The 21,155-nt window shown below is 32.8% G+C and overlaps 4 non-coding genes across 4 annotated transcripts; all 4 read left to right on the forward strand.

Moving 5' to 3' along the window:
- The first annotated feature begins 500 nt into the window (after positions 1 to 500).
- LOC137236322 (5S ribosomal RNA) lies at positions 501 to 619 on the forward strand. The gene has a single exon (XR_010948370.1). It is a non-coding gene; the product is annotated as a 5S ribosomal RNA (ribosomal RNA).
- Positions 620 to 6,025: 5,406 nt separating this feature from the next.
- LOC137236323 (5S ribosomal RNA) lies at positions 6,026 to 6,144 on the forward strand. Its single transcript, XR_010948371.1, has one exon. It is a non-coding gene; the product is annotated as a 5S ribosomal RNA (ribosomal RNA).
- Positions 6,145 to 11,550: 5,406 nt separating this feature from the next.
- LOC137236324 (5S ribosomal RNA) lies at positions 11,551 to 11,669 on the forward strand. The gene has a single exon (XR_010948372.1). It is a non-coding gene; the product is annotated as a 5S ribosomal RNA (ribosomal RNA).
- Positions 11,670 to 17,091: 5,422 nt separating this feature from the next.
- Positions 17,092 to 17,210, forward strand: LOC137236325 (5S ribosomal RNA). Its single transcript, XR_010948373.1, has one exon. It is a non-coding gene; the product is annotated as a 5S ribosomal RNA (ribosomal RNA).
- Positions 17,211 to 21,155: the final 3,945 nt, after the last annotated feature.

The following is a 21,155-nucleotide window of genomic DNA, read 5'->3' on the forward strand; positions in this document are numbered from 1 at the left end:
GTTTCGGCGGTTAAATTCATTTTTACGGACATATTAACACAAAATAAATATACATTCAAACAAACGGTCCTTTTCAGGACCACAATATTTTTTAACAAAGATTTCAAAATTTCTCTAATACAATACATAACAGAAAGATATGTTATTAAGATGTACATGCATATGTAGTATGTATGAATGTTCGTTTAAACTAAGTAGCATACGTATGTATGCATAATGAAAACTCATGCAAATGAATATACCCCGACACAAGCCAAGCGATATAAATATGTCTATAATAGCAGGCTTATTTTCAAAAATGGCATAAGTTCATTTTTGTAAAAAAATAAACTTAATCTGATTTTAGTAGCAAGAGTATCTGAATACACTAAACTATAAAGTATATAACAAAATTTACTTAAATCGACTTATATCATTTAAAAAAAAAAAGGACAAATTCACAGCTGCGAGTATACACATTAAAATAGCCATACTTATACCAATTTAGGCAAACAAATTTTGCCAACGACCATACCACGCTGAATACATCGGTTCTCGTCCGATCACCGAAATTAAGCAGCGTCGGGCGCGGTTAGTACTTAGATGGGGGACCGCTTGGGAACACCGCGTGTTGTTTGCATATCCAACTTTTTCTTTTATTTTATGTATATATATGTACATAAATATTTTTTTTATTAAATTGCATTTAATTGAATAAATACTTGGAATACAATTTAATATTTCTATAGATTCAATGGAAAAATTTCATACGCGCGCATACATTTACGTGCATAATAATATTAGTTATAATTTTTTACCATATCAATTATTGATTTAAAGCTTATAAGCATTCATCATATAAATACAAAATGAATCTGCATAGTACAAATTCATACTCATCCACCTATTATAGTACTTAAAATGGACGCTGATGTCCGATTATGTTCAGATATGTATATTATAATCATATTGATAATTAATAAGCATTCAATGAGAATTTTTTTTATTTTTTTTTGAATGTCATGAAATTTCATTTAATTATACATATAAGTTGTAGACGTCCAATATCAATAATCAATTCAGACTAAAATTCCAAACTTTAGATGCCTTTAAGTGAAGCCATATAGGGTTACTCTAGTGTTGCAATAGAAATATTTAAAAAATTTTTTAAAATAAAATAATGTTGTTAAAACTCAACGAAGATAAGTTTTTTGATTTCTAATTTAACATATTTTATATATCCGAATTAAAATTTTGATTAGTACAAATATATTTTAAGAAATTTCACTTAATTGAGAAAAAATTCGATTTTATCAGTGCAAACTTTTGATTAAAATGCCTGACACTCCGAAAATATGAAATTCATCAATTTAAATGAATTCGTATATCAAACTAACACATTTCAGTTATCTATTTTTACATGAATATTTGCAATAACTTTAATATGTGAATTTTAATTAATTTATTAAGATGAAAAGTTTATCAAATGTAAATGGTACGTAGCACTGAAATGAAAACATTTGTCATCCATCTTTTCGCTGCGCTTCTAAAATTTTAAACAGAGTATCGCATTCTATGCGCTTGTATAAAAAAGTATAAATAGTGAGTTTGTGCTTTGTGTGCTTAAATTGATAAATATTTTCAAGTGTTAATAAAAGTTTAAATAAAATAATTAAGTGAAAATGTCTGACACAATCGCTGTTGCAAATGTTAGCTCACCAGTAGCTGCTTCTGCTGCTGTTGCTGAGAAGAAAGTTGCTGCTAAAAAAGCAACTAAACCCAAAAAACCATCGGTTGCTCCCACTCATCCACCAACTCAACAAATGGTAGATGCATCGATTAAGAATTTGAAGGAACGTGGTGGCTCATCACTTTTGGCAATTAAGAAATATATTAGTGCAACATATAAATGTGACGCCCAAAAATTGGCACCATTTATTAAGCGCTATTTGAAATCGGCTGTTACTAGTGGAAAATTGATTCAAACCAAAGGAAAGGGGGCATCTGGTTCATTTAAATTATCAGCTGCAGCCACTAAATCAGGTGATGGTAAGTCAAAATCGGTTGATAAATCAAAAGCCAAAAAAGATAGTGCAACATTAAAGAAAAAATCGTCGAGTGGTGTTAAAAAGGCAAGTGGTGAGAAAAAAGTGAAAAAAGCTGTTGCCACTAAGAAAACCGCCGAAAAAAAGAAAAGTGAGAAATCTAAGGCTAAAGACGCAAAAAAGACTGGCGCCGTTAAAGCCAAGCCAACCAAGTCGAAATCTGCCACCGCTAAGTCAAAGGCAACAAAAGCAAAAGCAACTGCTACCAAACCAAAAAAGGCTGCGACTAAAAAGCCAGCTGCAAAAAAGGCATCAGCTAAAAAATAAATATGCTGCGTTTTTTTGTGATAATTTACAAGGACACAACATTCATTAAATGTTGAATTATCAATAAGCCCTTTTCAGGGCTACAAAATATACAAACAAAAAGATCAAAAATGTACGCAATACGTCTGACTACAGCGTTGCTTCGCCATAATAATTAACCGCTCTAGTGTCTGACACTGTAAGTCAGCCCTACCATGCTGACCAATTTTAAAATTGATGTTTCAATTGCAAAACAAAATTAAAAATTTTCATCGACTTAGAAAAATTCATATCTCTTTGTTAATTTATATTTTGTGGCCCTGAAAAGCGCCTTTTTGTTAACATTTTTTGATGTTTCAATTGCAAAACAAAATTAAAAATTTTCATCGACTTAGAAAAATTCATATCTCTTTGTTAATTTATATTTTGTGGCCCTGAAAAGGGCCTTTTTGTTAACATTTTTTCCTCAGTCGCACAAATTACTTGGAGCTTGTGTATTTGGTAACAGCCTTAGTACCCTCACTCACGGCATGCTTAGCCAATTCACCAGGCAACAATAGGCGTACGGCAGTTTGAATTTCGCGACTAGTAATTGTTGAACGTTTATTGTAATGAGCTAAACGTGATGCTTCAGCAGCAATACGTTCAAAAATGTCATTAACAAAACTGTTCATGATACTCATTGCTTTCGACGATATACCAGTATCAGGATGTACTTGTTTCAACACTTTATAAATGTAGATGGCATAACTTTCCTTCCTCTTACGCTTCTTCTTCTTGTCGTTTTTAGTAATATTCTTCTGAGCCTTACCGGCCTTCTTAGCTGCTTTACCACTAGTTTTAGGAGGCATATTTAATTTTCACAAAATCACTTCACTATCACTCACACTTTTTAATAATTTTCTAAGTGTCAAAATGCGCACCTTTAAGTGTATTTTTTCCGACAAACCATTCAACCTGTTCGTAACGATTCGCTAAATATTGCCGGCATTAATTTGAAAACATGCGATTGGGGTTGCTCAATGTACAAACGAAAAAGTATATAAGCGCAGCACAAATTGCGTTTAGGAAATAAAGTGCCCAAGCTATTCAGCTAGTGTGTGTATTTGTGAAAAAGTGTATTAAGTGAAATATATAACAACAATGTCTGGCCGTGGTAAAGGTGGTAAAGTAAAGGGAAAGGCAAAGTCACGTTCAAACCGTGCTGGTCTTCAATTCCCTGTCGGTCGTATTCATCGTTTGTTACGTAAAGGCAATTATGCTGAACGTGTTGGTGCCGGTGCTCCAGTATATTTAGCTGCTGTTATGGAATATTTGGCAGCTGAAGTTCTTGAATTGGCTGGTAATGCTGCACGTGATAATAAAAAAACTAGAATTATTCCACGTCATTTACAATTGGCTATTCGTAACGATGAAGAATTGAATAAACTATTGTCTGGAGTTACCATAGCTCAAGGTGGTGTTTTACCAAATATTCAAGCTGTACTTTTACCAAAGAAGACCGAAAAGAAAGCATAAGTGATGTAATCGCCGATTTACATATATTCTTAGACGCCAAATTTAAAACCGTCCTTTTCAGGACGACAAAATATATATACAAAGAGATTAATTATATTGTCATATATATGTATTTATCTATTTTAAAACCTATTAAAACACTTTTTGAAAGAAAAATTTAAAAGGTCGTAAGTACACTTTTGGAAAATTTATTTTTTTAACGAAATCTGCGTTAACAACTACTTCAATTAATAAAATAGTGTTTGAAAATATTCATAAAAAAGTTGACTTACATCATTTTCCAGAAGAAAAAAAACTGAGCAACATTAAAAAAGTACAGCATGCAAGCTACTACATATTGTATGTATATATGTACATATGTATGTTTGTATGAGCATCTCGACAAAGGCGCAAAAAGTTGTGGCGTGTATTCATACGTACCAAAGGTACAAACACACAACCGTGCATACATACTAATGTATGTGTTTAGCAAATAAATGTGTATATACTCGTGAGTAGGTATACACACCATATTAAGGGTAAAACTACAGCTGCTACTATCAAAATACGAATTTTCATTAACAGTTGCTTCAGTTATTTTTGATCTTTTTTGTTTAAAAAAATTTGTGGTCCTGAAAAGGACCGTTTATAATATTTATTAAAATATGGAATTAAGCACGTTCACCACGTATACGTCTAGCCAATTGAATATCTTTTGGCATAATTGTGACACGTTTTGCATGAATGGCACACAAATTTGTATCTTCGAACAAACCAACTAAATATGCTTCACTTGCTTCTTGTAATGCCATAACAGCTGAACTCTGGAAACGTAAATCAGTTTTAAAATCTTGAGCAATTTCACGCACCAAACGTTGGAATGGCAATTTACGAATCAACAGTTCGGTACTCTTCTGATAACGACGAATTTCACGCAAAGCGACTGTACCTGGGCGATAACGATGTGGCTTCTTCACTCCACCAGTTGCCGGCGCACTTTTGCGAGCAGCTTTAGTGGCCAATTGTTTACGTGGCGCTTTACCACCAGTCGATTTACGGGCTGTTTGCTTTGTACGAGCCATTTCTCACTTTTATTTTTCACAATTCAAAATAAACATTGATCACTGAACACTTCACTTAATAAACCTAATTTTTATAAATGTGGAAATACATATAATAAAATACACAAAAACGTTTCATTTGTCCATTTTTTTAGGGTTGCAATATTGTGCGAGTTAAAATGAGATAGAAATATTTATGCCACATAATGGTAGCTCACTCAATGTTGTGGATTTTTGTATAAATAGCAGCTACGTTCGGTAACCAAGCTATTAGTTGTGAAGTGAAGTGATCAAGTGAAGTGTTCTTGTGAAAGCTAAAAAAAGTGCTAAATAGAAAAAATGACTGGTCGTGGCAAAGGTGGAAAAGGATTAGGTAAAGGTGGCGCCAAACGTCATCGCAAAGTTTTACGTGATAACATCCAAGGTATCACAAAGCCAGCTATTCGACGTTTAGCACGTCGTGGTGGCGTAAAACGTATATCTGGTTTAATATATGAAGAAACTCGTGGTGTTTTAAAAGTATTTTTGGAAAATGTTATCCGTGATGCAGTCACTTATACTGAACATGCTAAAAGGAAAACAGTTACGGCTATGGATGTTGTATATGCATTGAAGAGGCAGGGTCGTACATTGTATGGTTTCGGCGGTTAAATTCATTTTTACGGACATATTAACACAAAATAAATATACATTCAAACAAACGGTCCTTTTCAGGACCACAATATTTTTTAACAAAGATTTCAAAATTTCTCTAATACAATACATAACAGAAAGATATGTTATTAAGATGTACATGCATATGTAGTATGTATGAATGTTCGTTTAAACTAAGTAGCATACGTATGTATGCATAATGAAAACTCATGCAAATGAATATACCCCGACACAAGCCAAGCGATATAAATATGTCTATAATAGCAGGCTTATTTTCAAAAATGGCATAAGTTCATTTTTGTAAAAAAATAAACTTAATCTGATTTTAGTAGCAAGAGTATCTGAATACACTAAACTATAAAGTATATAACAAAATTTACTTAAATCGACTTATATCATTTAAAAAAAAAAAGGACAAATTCACAGCTGCGAGTATACACATTAAAATAGCCATACTTATACCAATTTAGGCAAACAAATTTTGCCAACGACCATACCACGCTGAATACATCGGTTCTCGTCCGATCACCGAAATTAAGCAGCGTCGGGCGCGGTTAGTACTTAGATGGGGGACCGCTTGGGAACACCGCGTGTTGTTTGCATATCCAACTTTTTCTTTTATTTTATGTATATATATGTACATAAATATTTTTTTTATTAAATTGCATTTAATTGAATAAATACTTGGAATACAATTTAATATTTCTATAGATTCAATGGAAAAATTTCATACGCGCGCATACATTTACGTGCATAATAATATTAGTTATAATTTTTTACCATATCAATTATTGATTTAAAGCTTATAAGCATTCATCATATAAATACAAAATGAATCTGCATAGTACAAATTCATACTCATCCACCTATTATAGTACTTAAAATGGACGCTGATGTCCGATTATGTTCAGATATGTATATTATAATCATATTGATAATTAATAAGCATTCAATGAGAATTTTTTTTATTTTTTTTTGAATGTCATGAAATTTCATTTAATTATACATATAAGTTGTAGACGTCCAATATCAATAATCAATTCAGACTAAAATTCCAAACTTTAGATGCCTTTAAGTGAAGCCATATAGGGTTACTCTAGTGTTGCAATAGAAATATTTAAAAAATTTTTTAAAATAAAATAATGTTGTTAAAACTCAACGAAGATAAGTTTTTTGATTTCTAATTTAACATATTTTATATATCCGAATTAAAATTTTGATTAGTACAAATATATTTTAAGAAATTTCACTTAATTGAGAAAAAATTCGATTTTATCAGTGCAAACTTTTGATTAAAATGCCTGACACTCCGAAAATATGAAATTCATCAATTTAAATGAATTCGTATATCAAACTAACACATTTCAGTTATCTATTTTTACATGAATATTTGCAATAACTTTAATATGTGAATTTTAATTAATTTATTAAGATGAAAAGTTTATCAAATGTAAATGGTACGTAGCACTGAAATGAAAACATTTGTCATCCATCTTTTCGCTGCGCTTCTAAAATTTTAAACAGAGTATCGCATTCTATGCGCTTGTATAAAAAAGTATAAATAGTGAGTTTGTGCTTTGTGTGCTTAAATTGATAAATATTTTCAAGTGTTAATAAAAGTTTAAATAAAATAATTAAGTGAAAATGTCTGACACAATCGCTGTTGCAAATGTTAGCTCACCAGTAGCTGCTTCTGCTGCTGTTGCTGAGAAGAAAGTTGCTGCTAAAAAAGCAACTAAACCCAAAAAACCATCGGTTGCTCCCACTCATCCACCAACTCAACAAATGGTAGATGCATCGATTAAGAATTTGAAGGAACGTGGTGGCTCATCACTTTTGGCAATTAAGAAATATATTAGTGCAACATATAAATGTGACGCCCAAAAATTGGCACCATTTATTAAGCGCTATTTGAAATCGGCTGTTACTAGTGGAAAATTGATTCAAACCAAAGGAAAGGGGGCATCTGGTTCATTTAAATTATCAGCTGCAGCCACTAAATCAGGTGATGGTAAGTCAAAATCGGTTGATAAATCAAAAGCCAAAAAAGATAGTGCAACATTAAAGAAAAAATCGTCGAGTGGTGTTAAAAAGGCAAGTGGTGAGAAAAAAGTGAAAAAAGCTGTTGCCACTAAGAAAACCGCCGAAAAAAAGAAAAGTGAGAAATCTAAGGCTAAAGACGCAAAAAAGACTGGCGCCGTTAAAGCCAAGCCAACCAAGTCGAAATCTGCCACCGCTAAGTCAAAGGCAACAAAAGCAAAAGCAACTGCTACCAAACCAAAAAAGGCTGCGACTAAAAAGCCAGCTGCAAAAAAGGCATCAGCTAAAAAATAAATATGCTGCGTTTTTTTGTGATAATTTACAAGGACACAACATTCATTAAATGTTGAATTATCAATAAGCCCTTTTCAGGGCTACAAAATATACAAACAAAAAGATCAAAAATGTACGCAATACGTCTGACTACAGCGTTGCTTCGCCATAATAATTAACCGCTCTAGTGTCTGACACTGTAAGTCAGCCCTACCATGCTGACCAATTTTAAAATTGATGTTTCAATTGCAAAACAAAATTAAAAATTTTCATCGACTTAGAAAAATTCATATCTCTTTGTTAATTTATATTTTGTGGCCCTGAAAAGCGCCTTTTTGTTAACATTTTTTGATGTTTCAATTGCAAAACAAAATTAAAAATTTTCATCGACTTAGAAAAATTCATATCTCTTTGTTAATTTATATTTTGTGGCCCTGAAAAGGGCCTTTTTGTTAACATTTTTTCCTCAGTCGCACAAATTACTTGGAGCTTGTGTATTTGGTAACAGCCTTAGTACCCTCACTCACGGCATGCTTAGCCAATTCACCAGGCAACAATAGGCGTACGGCAGTTTGAATTTCGCGACTAGTAATTGTTGAACGTTTATTGTAATGAGCTAAACGTGATGCTTCAGCAGCAATACGTTCAAAAATGTCATTAACAAAACTGTTCATGATACTCATTGCTTTCGACGATATACCAGTATCAGGATGTACTTGTTTCAACACTTTATAAATGTAGATGGCATAACTTTCCTTCCTCTTACGCTTCTTCTTCTTGTCGTTTTTAGTAATATTCTTCTGAGCCTTACCGGCCTTCTTAGCTGCTTTACCACTAGTTTTAGGAGGCATATTTAATTTTCACAAAATCACTTCACTATCACTCACACTTTTTAATAATTTTCTAAGTGTCAAAATGCGCACCTTTAAGTGTATTTTTTCCGACAAACCATTCAACCTGTTCGTAACGATTCGCTAAATATTGCCGGCATTAATTTGAAAACATGCGATTGGGGTTGCTCAATGTACAAACGAAAAAGTATATAAGCGCAGCACAAATTGCGTTTAGGAAATAAAGTGCCCAAGCTATTCAGCTAGTGTGTGTATTTGTGAAAAAGTGTATTAAGTGAAATATATAACAACAATGTCTGGCCGTGGTAAAGGTGGTAAAGTAAAGGGAAAGGCAAAGTCACGTTCAAACCGTGCTGGTCTTCAATTCCCTGTCGGTCGTATTCATCGTTTGTTACGTAAAGGCAATTATGCTGAACGTGTTGGTGCCGGTGCTCCAGTATATTTAGCTGCTGTTATGGAATATTTGGCAGCTGAAGTTCTTGAATTGGCTGGTAATGCTGCACGTGATAATAAAAAAACTAGAATTATTCCACGTCATTTACAATTGGCTATTCGTAACGATGAAGAATTGAATAAACTATTGTCTGGAGTTACCATAGCTCAAGGTGGTGTTTTACCAAATATTCAAGCTGTACTTTTACCAAAGAAGACCGAAAAGAAAGCATAAGTGATGTAATCGCCGATTTACATATATTCTTAGACGCCAAATTTAAAACCGTCCTTTTCAGGACGACAAAATATATATACAAAGAGATTAATTATATTGTCATATATATGTATTTATCTATTTTAAAACCTATTAAAACACTTTTTGAAAGAAAAATTTAAAAGGTCGTAAGTACACTTTTGGAAAATTTATTTTTTTAACGAAATCTGCGTTAACAACTACTTCAATTAATAAAATAGTGTTTGAAAATATTCATAAAAAAGTTGACTTACATCATTTTCCAGAAGAAAAAAAACTGAGCAACATTAAAAAAGTACAGCATGCAAGCTACTACATATTGTATGTATATATGTACATATGTATGTTTGTATGAGCATCTCGACAAAGGCGCAAAAAGTTGTGGCGTGTATTCATACGTACCAAAGGTACAAACACACAACCGTGCATACATACTAATGTATGTGTTTAGCAAATAAATGTGTATATACTCGTGAGTAGGTATACACACCATATTAAGGGTAAAACTACAGCTGCTACTATCAAAATACGAATTTTCATTAACAGTTGCTTCAGTTATTTTTGATCTTTTTTGTTTAAAAAAATTTGTGGTCCTGAAAAGGACCGTTTATAATATTTATTAAAATATGGAATTAAGCACGTTCACCACGTATACGTCTAGCCAATTGAATATCTTTTGGCATAATTGTGACACGTTTTGCATGAATGGCACACAAATTTGTATCTTCGAACAAACCAACTAAATATGCTTCACTTGCTTCTTGTAATGCCATAACAGCTGAACTCTGGAAACGTAAATCAGTTTTAAAATCTTGAGCAATTTCACGCACCAAACGTTGGAATGGCAATTTACGAATCAACAGTTCGGTACTCTTCTGATAACGACGAATTTCACGCAAAGCGACTGTACCTGGGCGATAACGATGTGGCTTCTTCACTCCACCAGTTGCCGGCGCACTTTTGCGAGCAGCTTTAGTGGCCAATTGTTTACGTGGCGCTTTACCACCAGTCGATTTACGGGCTGTTTGCTTTGTACGAGCCATTTCTCACTTTTATTTTTCACAATTCAAAATAAACATTGATCACTGAACACTTCACTTAATAAACCTAATTTTTATAAATGTGGAAATACATATAATAAAATACACAAAAACGTTTCATTTGTCCATTTTTTTAGGGTTGCAATATTGTGCGAGTTAAAATGAGATAGAAATATTTATGCCACATAATGGTAGCTCACTCAATGTTGTGGATTTTTGTATAAATAGCAGCTACGTTCGGTAACCAAGCTATTAGTTGTGAAGTGAAGTGATCAAGTGAAGTGTTCTTGTGAAAGCTAAAAAAAGTGCTAAATAGAAAAAATGACTGGTCGTGGCAAAGGTGGAAAAGGATTAGGTAAAGGTGGCGCCAAACGTCATCGCAAAGTTTTACGTGATAACATCCAAGGTATCACAAAGCCAGCTATTCGACGTTTAGCACGTCGTGGTGGCGTAAAACGTATATCTGGTTTAATATATGAAGAAACTCGTGGTGTTTTAAAAGTATTTTTGGAAAATGTTATCCGTGATGCAGTCACTTATACTGAACATGCTAAAAGGAAAACAGTTACGGCTATGGATGTTGTATATGCATTGAAGAGGCAGGGTCGTACATTGTATGGTTTCGGCGGTTAAATTCATTTTTACGGACATATTAACACAAAATAAATATACATTCAAACAAACGGTCCTTTTCAGGACCACAATATTTTTTAACAAAGATTTCAAAATTTCTCTAATACAATACATAACAGAAAGATATGTTATTAAGATGTACATGCATATGTAGTATGTATGAATGTTCGTTTAAACTAAGTAGCATACGTATGTATGCATAATGAAAACTCATGCAAATGAATATACCCCGACACAAGCCAAGCGATATAAATATGTCTATAATAGCAGGCTTATTTTCAAAAATGGCATAAGTTCATTTTTGTAAAAAAATAAACTTAATCTGATTTTAGTAGCAAGAGTATCTGAACACACTAAACTATAAAGTATATAACAAAATTTACTTAAATCGACTTATATCATTTAAAAAAAAAAAGGACAAATTCACAGCTGCGAGTATACACATTAAAATAGCCATACTTATACCAATTTAGGCAAACAAATTTTGCCAACGACCATACCACGCTGAATACATCGGTTCTCGTCCGATCACCGAAATTAAGCAGCGTCGGGCGCGGTTAGTACTTAGATGGGGGACCGCTTGGGAACACCGCGTGTTGTTTGCATATCCAACTTTTTCTTTTATTTTATGTATATATATGTACATAAATATTTTTTTTATTAAATTGCATTTAATTGAATAAATACTTGGAATACAATTTAATATTTCTATAGATTCAATGGAAAAATTTCATACGCGCGCATACATTTACGTGCATAATAATATTAGTTATAATTTTTTACCATATCAATTATTGATTTAAAGCTTATAAGCATTCATCATATAAATACAAAATGAATCTGCATAGTACAAATTCATACTCATCCACCTATTATAGTACTTAAAATGGACGCTGATGTCCGATTATGTTCAGATATGTATATTATAATCATATTGATAATTAATAAGCATTCAATGAGAATTTTTTTTATTTTTTTTTGAATGTCATGAAATTTCATTTAATTATACATATAAGTTGTAGACGTCCAATATCAATAATCAATTCAGACTAAAATTCCAAACTTTAGATGCCTTTAAGTGAAGCCATATAGGGTTACTCTAGTGTTGCAATAGAAATATTTAAAAAATTTTTTAAAATAAAATAATGTTGTTAAAACTCAACGAAGATAAGTTTTTTGATTTCTAATTTAACATATTTTATATATCCGAATTAAAATTTTGATTAGTACAAATATATTTTAAGAAATTTCACTTAATTGAGAAAAAATTCGATTTTATCAGTGCAAACTTTTGATTAAAATGCCTGACACTCCGAAAATATGAAATTCATCAATTTAAATGAATTCGTATATCAAACTAACACATTTCAGTTATCTATTTTTACATGAATATTTGCAATAACTTTAATATGTGAATTTTAATTAATTTATTAAGATGAAAAGTTTATCAAATGTAAATGGTACGTAGCACTGAAATGAAAACATTTGTCATCCATCTTTTCGCTGCGCTTCTAAAATTTTAAACAGAGTATCGCATTCTATGCGCTTGTATAAAAAAGTATAAATAGTGAGTTTGTGCTTTGTGTGCTTAAATTGATAAATATTTTCAAGTGTTAATAAAAGTTTAAATAAAATAATTAAGTGAAAATGTCTGACACAATCGCTGTTGCAAATGTTAGCTCACCAGTAGCTGCTTCTGCTGCTGTTGCTGAGAAGAAAGTTGCTGCTAAAAAAGCAACTAAACCCAAAAAACCATCGGTTGCTCCCACTCATCCACCAACTCAACAAATGGTAGATGCATCGATTAAGAATTTGAAGGAACGTGGTGGCTCATCACTTTTGGCAATTAAGAAATATATTAGTGCAACATATAAATGTGACGCCCAAAAATTGGCACCATTTATTAAGCGCTATTTGAAATCGGCTGTTACTAGTGGAAAATTGATTCAAACCAAAGGAAAGGGGGCATCTGGTTCATTTAAATTATCAGCTGCAGCCACTAAATCAGGTGATGGTAAGTCAAAATCGGTTGATAAATCAAAAGCCAAAAAAGATAGTGCAACATTAAAGAAAAAATCGTCGAGTGGTGTTAAAAAGGCAAGTGGTGAGAAAAAAGTGAAAAAAGCTGTTGCCACTAAGAAAACCGCCGAAAAAAAGAAAAGTGAGAAATCTAAGGCTAAAGACGCAAAAAAGACTGGCGCCGTTAAAGCCAAGCCAACCAAGTCGAAATCTGCCACCGCTAAGTCAAAGGCAACAAAAGCAAAAGCAACTGCTACCAAACCAAAAAAAGCTGCGACTAAAAAGCCAGCTGCAAAAAAGGCATCAGCTAAAAAATAAATATGCTGCGTTTTTTGTGATAATTTACAAGGACACAACATTCATTAAATGTTGAATTATCAATAAGCCCTTTTCAGGGCTACAAAATATACAAACAAAAAGATCAAAAATGTACGCAATACGTCTGACTACAGCGTTGCTTCGCCATAATAATTAACCGCTCTAGTGTCTGACACTGTAAGTCAGCCCTACCATGCTGACCAATTTTAAAATTGATGTTTCAATTGCAAAACAAAATTAAAAATTTTCATCGACTTAGAAAAATTCATATCTCTTTGTTAATTTATATTTTGTGGCCCTGAAAAGCGCCTTTTTGTTAATATTTTTTGATGTTTCAATTGCAAAACAAAATTAAAAATTTTCATCGACTTAGAAAAATTCATATCTCTTTGTTAATTTATATTTTGTGGCCCTGAAAAGGGCCTTTTTGTTAACATTTTTCACTTTTATACATATTTTCCTCAGTCGCACAAATTACTTGGAGCTTGTGTATTTGGTAACAGCCTTAGTACCCTCACTCACGGCATGCTTAGCCAATTCACCAGGCAACAATAGGCGTACGGCAGTTTGAATTTCGCGACTAGTAATTGTTGAACGTTTATTGTAATGAGCTAAACGTGATGCTTCAGCAGCAATACGTTCAAAAATGTCATTAACAAAACTGTTCATGATACTCATTGCTTTCGACGATATACCAGTATCAGGATGTACTTGTTTCAACACTTTATAAATGTAGATGGCATAACTTTCCTTCCTCTTACGCTTCTTCTTCTTGTCGTTTTTAGTAATATTCTTCTGAGCCTTACCGGCCTTCTTAGCTGCTTTACCACTAGTTTTAGGAGGCATATTTAATTTTCACAAAATCACTTCACTATCACTCACACTTTTTAATAATTTTCTAAGTGTCAAAATGCGCACCTTTAAGTGTATTTTTTCCGACAAACCATTCAACCTGTTCGTAACGATTCGCTAAATATTGCCGGCATTAATTTGAAAACATGCGATTGGGGTTGCTCAATGTACAAACGAAAAAGTATATAAGCGCAGCACAAATTGCGTTTAGGAAATAAAGTGCCCAAGCTATTCAGCTAGTGTGTGTATTTGTGAAAAAGTGTATTAAGTGAAATATATAACAACAATGTCTGGCCGTGGTAAAGGTGGTAAAGTAAAGGGAAAGGCAAAGTCACGTTCAAACCGTGCTGGTCTTCAATTCCCTGTCGGTCGTATTCATCGTTTGTTACGTAAAGGCAATTATGCTGAACGTGTTGGTGCCGGTGCTCCAGTATATTTAGCTGCTGTTATGGAATATTTGGCAGCTGAAGTTCTTGAATTGGCTGGTAATGCTGCACGTGATAATAAAAAAACTAGAATTATTCCACGTCATTTACAATTGGCTATTCGTAACGATGAAGAATTGAATAAACTATTGTCTGGAGTTACCATAGCTCAAGGTGGTGTTTTACCAAATATTCAAGCTGTACTTTTACCAAAGAAGACCGAAAAGAAAGCATAAGTGATGTAATCGCCGATTTACATATATTCTTAGACGCCAAATTTAAAACCGTCCTTTTCAGGACGACAAAATATATATACAAAGAGATTAATTATATTGTCATATATATGTATTTATCTATTTTAAAACCTATTAAAACACTTTTTGAAAGAAAAATTTAAAAGGTCGTAAGTACACTTTTGGAAAATTTATTTTTTTAACGAAATCTGCGTTAACAACTACTTCAATTAATAAAATAGTGTTTGAAAATATTCATAAAAAAGTTGACTTACATCATTTTCCAGAAGAAAAAAAACTGAGCAACATTAAAAAAGTACAGCATGCAAGCTACTACATATTGTATGTATATATGTACATATGTATGTTTGTATGAGCATCTCGACAAAGGCGCAAAAAGTTGTGGCGTGTATTCATACGTACCAAAGGTACAAACACACAACCGTGCATACATACTAATGTATGTGTTTAGCAAATAAATGTGTATATACTCGTGAGTAGGTATACACACCATATTAAGGGTAAAACTACAGCTGCTACTATCAAAATACGAATTTTCATTAACAGTTGCTTCAGTTATTTTTGATCTTTTTTGTTTAAAAAAATTTGTGGTCCTGAAAAGGACCGTTTATAATATTTATTAAAATATGGAATTAAGCACGTTCACCACGTATACGTCTAGCCAATTGAATATCTTTTGGCATAATTGTGACACGTTTTGCATGAATGGCACACAAATTTGTATCTTCGAACAAACCAACTAAATATGCTTCACTTGCTTCTTGTAATGCCATAACAGCTGAACTCTGGAAACGTAAATCAGTTTTAAAATCTTGAGCAATTTCACGCACCAAACGTTGGAATGGCAATTTACGAATCAACAGTTCGGTACTCTTCTGATAACGACGAATTTCACGCAAAGCGACTGTACCTGGGCGATAACGATGTGGCTTCTTCACTCCACCAGTTGCCGGCGCACTTTTGCGAGCAGCTTTAGTGGCCAATTGTTTACGTGGCGCTTTACCACCAGTCGATTTACGGGCTGTTTGCTTTGTACGAGCCATTTCTCACTTTTATTTTTCACAATTCAAAATAAACATTGATCACTGAACACTTCACTTAATAAACCTAATTTTTATAAATGTGGAAATACATATAATAAAATACACAAAAACGTTTCATTTGTCCATTTTTTTAGGGTTGCAATATTGTGCGAGTTAAAATGAGATAGAAATATTTATGCCACATAATGGTAGCTCACTCAATGTTGTGGATTTTTGTATAAATAGCAGCTACGTTCGGTAACCAAGCTATTAGTTGTGAAGTGAAGTGATCAAGTGAAGTGTTCTTGTGAAAGCTAAAAAAAGTGCTAAATAGAAAAAATGACTGGTCGTGGCAAAGGTGGAAAAGGATTAGGTAAAGGTGGCGCCAAACGTCATCGCAAAGTTTTACGTGATAACATCCAAGGTATCACAAAGCCAGCTATTCGACGTTTAGCACGTCGTGGTGGCGTAAAACGTATATCTGGTTTAATATATGAAGAAACTCGTGGTGTTTTAAAAGTATTTTTGGAAAATGTTATCCGTGATGCAGTCACTTATACTGAACATGCTAAAAGGAAAACAGTTACGGCTATGGATGTTGTATATGCATTGAAGAGGCAGGGTCGTACATTGTATGGTTTCGGCGGTTAAATTCATTTTTACGGACATATTAACACAAAATAAATATACATTCAAACAAACGGTCCTTTTCAGGACCACAATATTTTTTAACAAAGATTTCAAAATTTCTCTAATACAATACATAACAGAAAGATATGTTATTAAGATGTACATGCATATGTAGTATGTATGAATGTTCGTTTAAACTAAGTAGCATACGTATGTATGCATAATGAAAACTCATGCAAATGAATATACCCCGACACAAGCCAAGCGATATAAATATGTCTATAATAGCAGGCTTATTTTCAAAAATGGCATAAGTTCATTTTTGTAAAAAAATAAACTTAATCTGATTTTAGTAGCAAGAGTATCTGAACACACTAAACTATAAAGTATATAACAAAATTTACTTAAATCGACTTATATCATTTAAAAAAAAAAAGGACAAATTCACAGCTGCGAGTATACACATTAAAATAGCCATACTTATACCAATTTAGGCAAACAAATTTTGCCAACGACCATACCACGCTGAATACATCGGTTCTCGTCCGATCACCGAAATTAAGCAGCGTCGGGCGCGGTTAGTACTTAGATGGGGGACCGCTTGGGAACACCGCGTGTTGTTTGCATATCCAACTTTTTCTTTTATTTTATGTATATATATGTACATAAATATTTTTTTTATTAAATTGCATTTAATTGAATAAATACTTGGAATACAATTTAATATTTCTATAGATTCAATGGAAAAATTTCATACGCGCGCATACATTTACGTGCATAATAATATTAGTTATAATTTTTTACCATATCAATTATTGATTTAAAGCTTATAAGCATTCATCATATAAATACAAAATGAATCTGCATAGTACAAATTCATACTCATCCACCTATTATAGTACTTAAAATGGACGCTGATGTCCGATTATGTTCAGATATGTATATTATAATCATATTGATAATTAATAAGCATTCAATGAGAATTTTTTTTATTTTTTTTTGAATGTCATGAAATTTCATTTAATTATACATATAAGTTGTAGACGTCCAATATCAATAATCAATTCAGACTAAAATTCCAAACTTTAGATGCCTTTAAGTGAAGCCATATAGGGTTACTCTAGTGTTGCAATAGAAATATTTAAAAAATTTTTTAAAATAAAATAATGTTGTTAAAACTCAACGAAGATAAGTTTTTTGATTTCTAATTTAACATATTTTATATATCCGAATTAAAATTTTGATTAGTACAAATATATTTTAAGAAATTTCACTTAATTGAGAAAAAATTCGATTTTATCAGTGCAAACTTTTGATTAAAATGCCTGACACTCCGAAAATATGAAATTCATCAATTTAAATGAATTCGTATATCAAACTAACACATTTCAGTTATCTATTTTTACATGAATATTTGCAATAACTTTAATATGTGAATTTTAATTAATTTATTAAGATGAAAAGTTTATCAAATGTAAATGGTACGTAGCACTGAAATGAAAACATTTGTCATCCATCTTTTCGCTGCGCTTCTAAAATTTTAAACAGAGTATCGCATTCTATGCGCTTGTATAAAAAAGTATAAATAGTGAGTTTGTGCTTTGTGTGCTTAAATTGATAAATATTTTCAAGTGTTAATAAAAGTTTAAATAAAATAATTAAGTGAAAATGTCTGACACAATCGCTGTTGCAAATGTTAGCTCACCAGTAGCTGCTTCTGCTGCTGTTGCTGAGAAGAAAGTTGCTGCTAAAAAAGCAACTAAACCCAAAAAACCATCGGTTGCTCCCACTCATCCACCAACTCAACAAATGGTAGATGCATCGATTAAGAATTTGAAGGAACGTGGTGGCTCATCACTTTTGGCAATTAAGAAATATATTAGTGCAACATATAAATGTGACGCCCAAAAATTGGCACCATTTATTAAGCGCTATTTGAAATCGGCTGTTACTAGTGGAAAATTGATTCAAACCAAAGGAAAGGGGGCATCTGGTTCATTTAAATTATCAGCTGCAGCCACTAAATCAGGTGATGGTAAGTCAAAATCGGTTGATAAATCAAAAGCCAAAAAAGATAGTGCAACATTAAAGAAAAAATCGTCGAGTGGTGTTAAAAAGGCAAGTGGTGAGAAAAAAGTGAAAAAAGCTGTTGCCACTAAGAAAACCGCCGAAAAAAAGAAAAGTGAGAAATCTAAGGCTAAAGACGCAAAAAAGACTGGCGCCGTTAAAGCCAAGCCAACCAAGTCGAAATCTGCCACCGCTAAGTCAAAGGCAACAAAAGCAAAAGCAACTGCTACCAAACCAAAAAAGGCTGCGACTAAAAAGCCAGCTGCAAAAAAGGCATCAGCTAAAAAATAAATATGCTGCGTTTTTTTGTGATAATTTACAAGGACACAACATTCATTAAATGTTGAATTATCAATAAGCCCTTTTCAGGGCTACAAAATATACAAACAAAAAGATCAAAAATGTACGCAATACGTCTGACTACAGCGTTGCTTCGCCATAATAATTAACCGCTCTAGTGTCTGACACTGTAAGTCAGCCCTACCATGCTGACCAATTTTAAAATTGATGTTTCAATTGCAAAACAAAATTAAAAATTTTCATCGACTTAGAAAAATTCATATCTCTTTGTTAATTTATATTTGGTGGCCCTGAAAAGGGCCTTTTTGTTAACATTTTTTCCTCAGTCGCACAAATTACTTGGAGCTTGTGTATTTGGTAACAGCCTTAGTACCCTCACTCACGGCATGCTTAGCCAATTCACCAGGCAACAATAGGCGTACGGCAGTTTGAATTTCGCGACTAGTAATTGTTGAACGTTTATTGTAATGAGCTAAACGTGATGCTTCAGCAGCAATACGTTCAAAAATGTCATTAACAAAACTGTTCATGATACTCATTGCTTTCGACGATATACCAGTATCAGGATGTACTTGTTTCAACACTTTATAAATGTAGATGGCATAACTTTCCTTCCTCTTACGCTTCTTCTTCTTGTCGTTTTTAGTAATATTCTTCTGAGCCTTACCGGCCTTCTTAGCTGCTTTACCACTAGTTTTAGGAGGCATATTTAATTTTCACAAAATCACTTCACTATCACTCACACTTTTTAATAATTTTCCAAGTGTCAAAATGCGCACCTTTAAGTGTATTTTTTCCGACAAACCATTCAACCTGTTCGTAACGATTCGCTAAATATTGCCGGCATTAATTTGAAAACATGCGATTGGGGTTGCTCAATGTACAAACGAAAAAGTATATAAGCGCAGCACAAATTGCGTTTAGGAAATAAAGTGCCCAAGCTATTCAGCTAGTGTGTGTATTTGTGAAAAAGTGTATTAAGTGAAATATATAACAACAATGTCTGGCCGTGGTAAAGGTGGTAAAGTAAAGGGAAAGGCAAAGTCACGTTCAAACCGTGCTGGTCTTCAATTCCCTGTCGGTCGTATTCATCGTTTGTTACGTAAAGGCAATTATGCTGAACGTGTTGGTGCCGGTGCTCCAGTATATTTAGCTGCTGTTATGGAATATTTGGCAGCTGAAGTTCTTGAATTGGCTGGTAATGCTGCACGTGATAATAAAAAAACTAGAATTATTCCACGTCATTTACAATTGGCTATTCGTAACGATGAAGAATTGAATAAACTATTGTCTGGAGTTACCATAGCTCAAGGTGGTGTTTTACCAAATATTCAAGCTGTACTTTTACCAAAGAAGACCGAAAAGAAAGCATAAGTGATGTAATCGCCGATTTACATATATTCTTAGACGCCAAATTTAAAACCGTCCTTTTCAGGACGACAAAATATATATACAAAGAGATTAATTATATTGTCATATATATGTATTTATCTATTTTAAAACCTATTAAAACACTTTTTGAAAGAAAAATTTAAAAGGTCGTAAGTACACTTTTGGAAAATTTATTTTTTTAACGAAATCTGCGTTAACAACTACTTCAATTAATAAAATAGTGTTTGAAAATATTCATAAAAAAGTTGACTTACATCATTTTCCAGAAGAAAAAAAACTGAGCAACATTAAAAAAGTACAGCATGCAAGCTACTACATATTGTATGTATATATGTACATATGTATGTTTGTATGAGCATCTCGACAAAGGCGCAAAAAGTTGTGGCGTGTATTCATACGTACCAAAGGTACAAACACACAACCGTGCATACATACTAATGTATGTGTTTAGCAAATAAATGTGTATATACTCGTGAGTAGGTATACACACCATATTAAGGGTAAAACTACAGCTGCTACTATCAAAATACGAATTTTCATTAACAGTTGCTTCAGTTATTTTTGATCTTTTTTGTTTAAAAAAATTTGTGGTCCTGAAAAGGACCGTTTATAATATTTATTAAAATATGGAATTAAGCACGTTCACCACGTATACGTCTAGCCAATTGAATATCTTTTGGCATAATTGTGACACGTTTTGCATGAATGGCACACAAATTTGTATCTTCGAACAAACCAACTAAATATGCTTCACTTGCTTCTTGTAATGCCATAACAGCTGAACTCTGGAAACGTAAATCAGTTTTAAAATC

The sequence above is a fragment of the Eurosta solidaginis genome, unplaced genomic scaffold (assembly GCF_040869045.1).
Source record: "Eurosta solidaginis isolate ZX-2024a unplaced genomic scaffold, ASM4086904v1 ctg00001782.1, whole genome shotgun sequence".
NCBI lineage: Eukaryota > Metazoa > Arthropoda > Insecta > Diptera > Tephritidae > Eurosta > Eurosta solidaginis.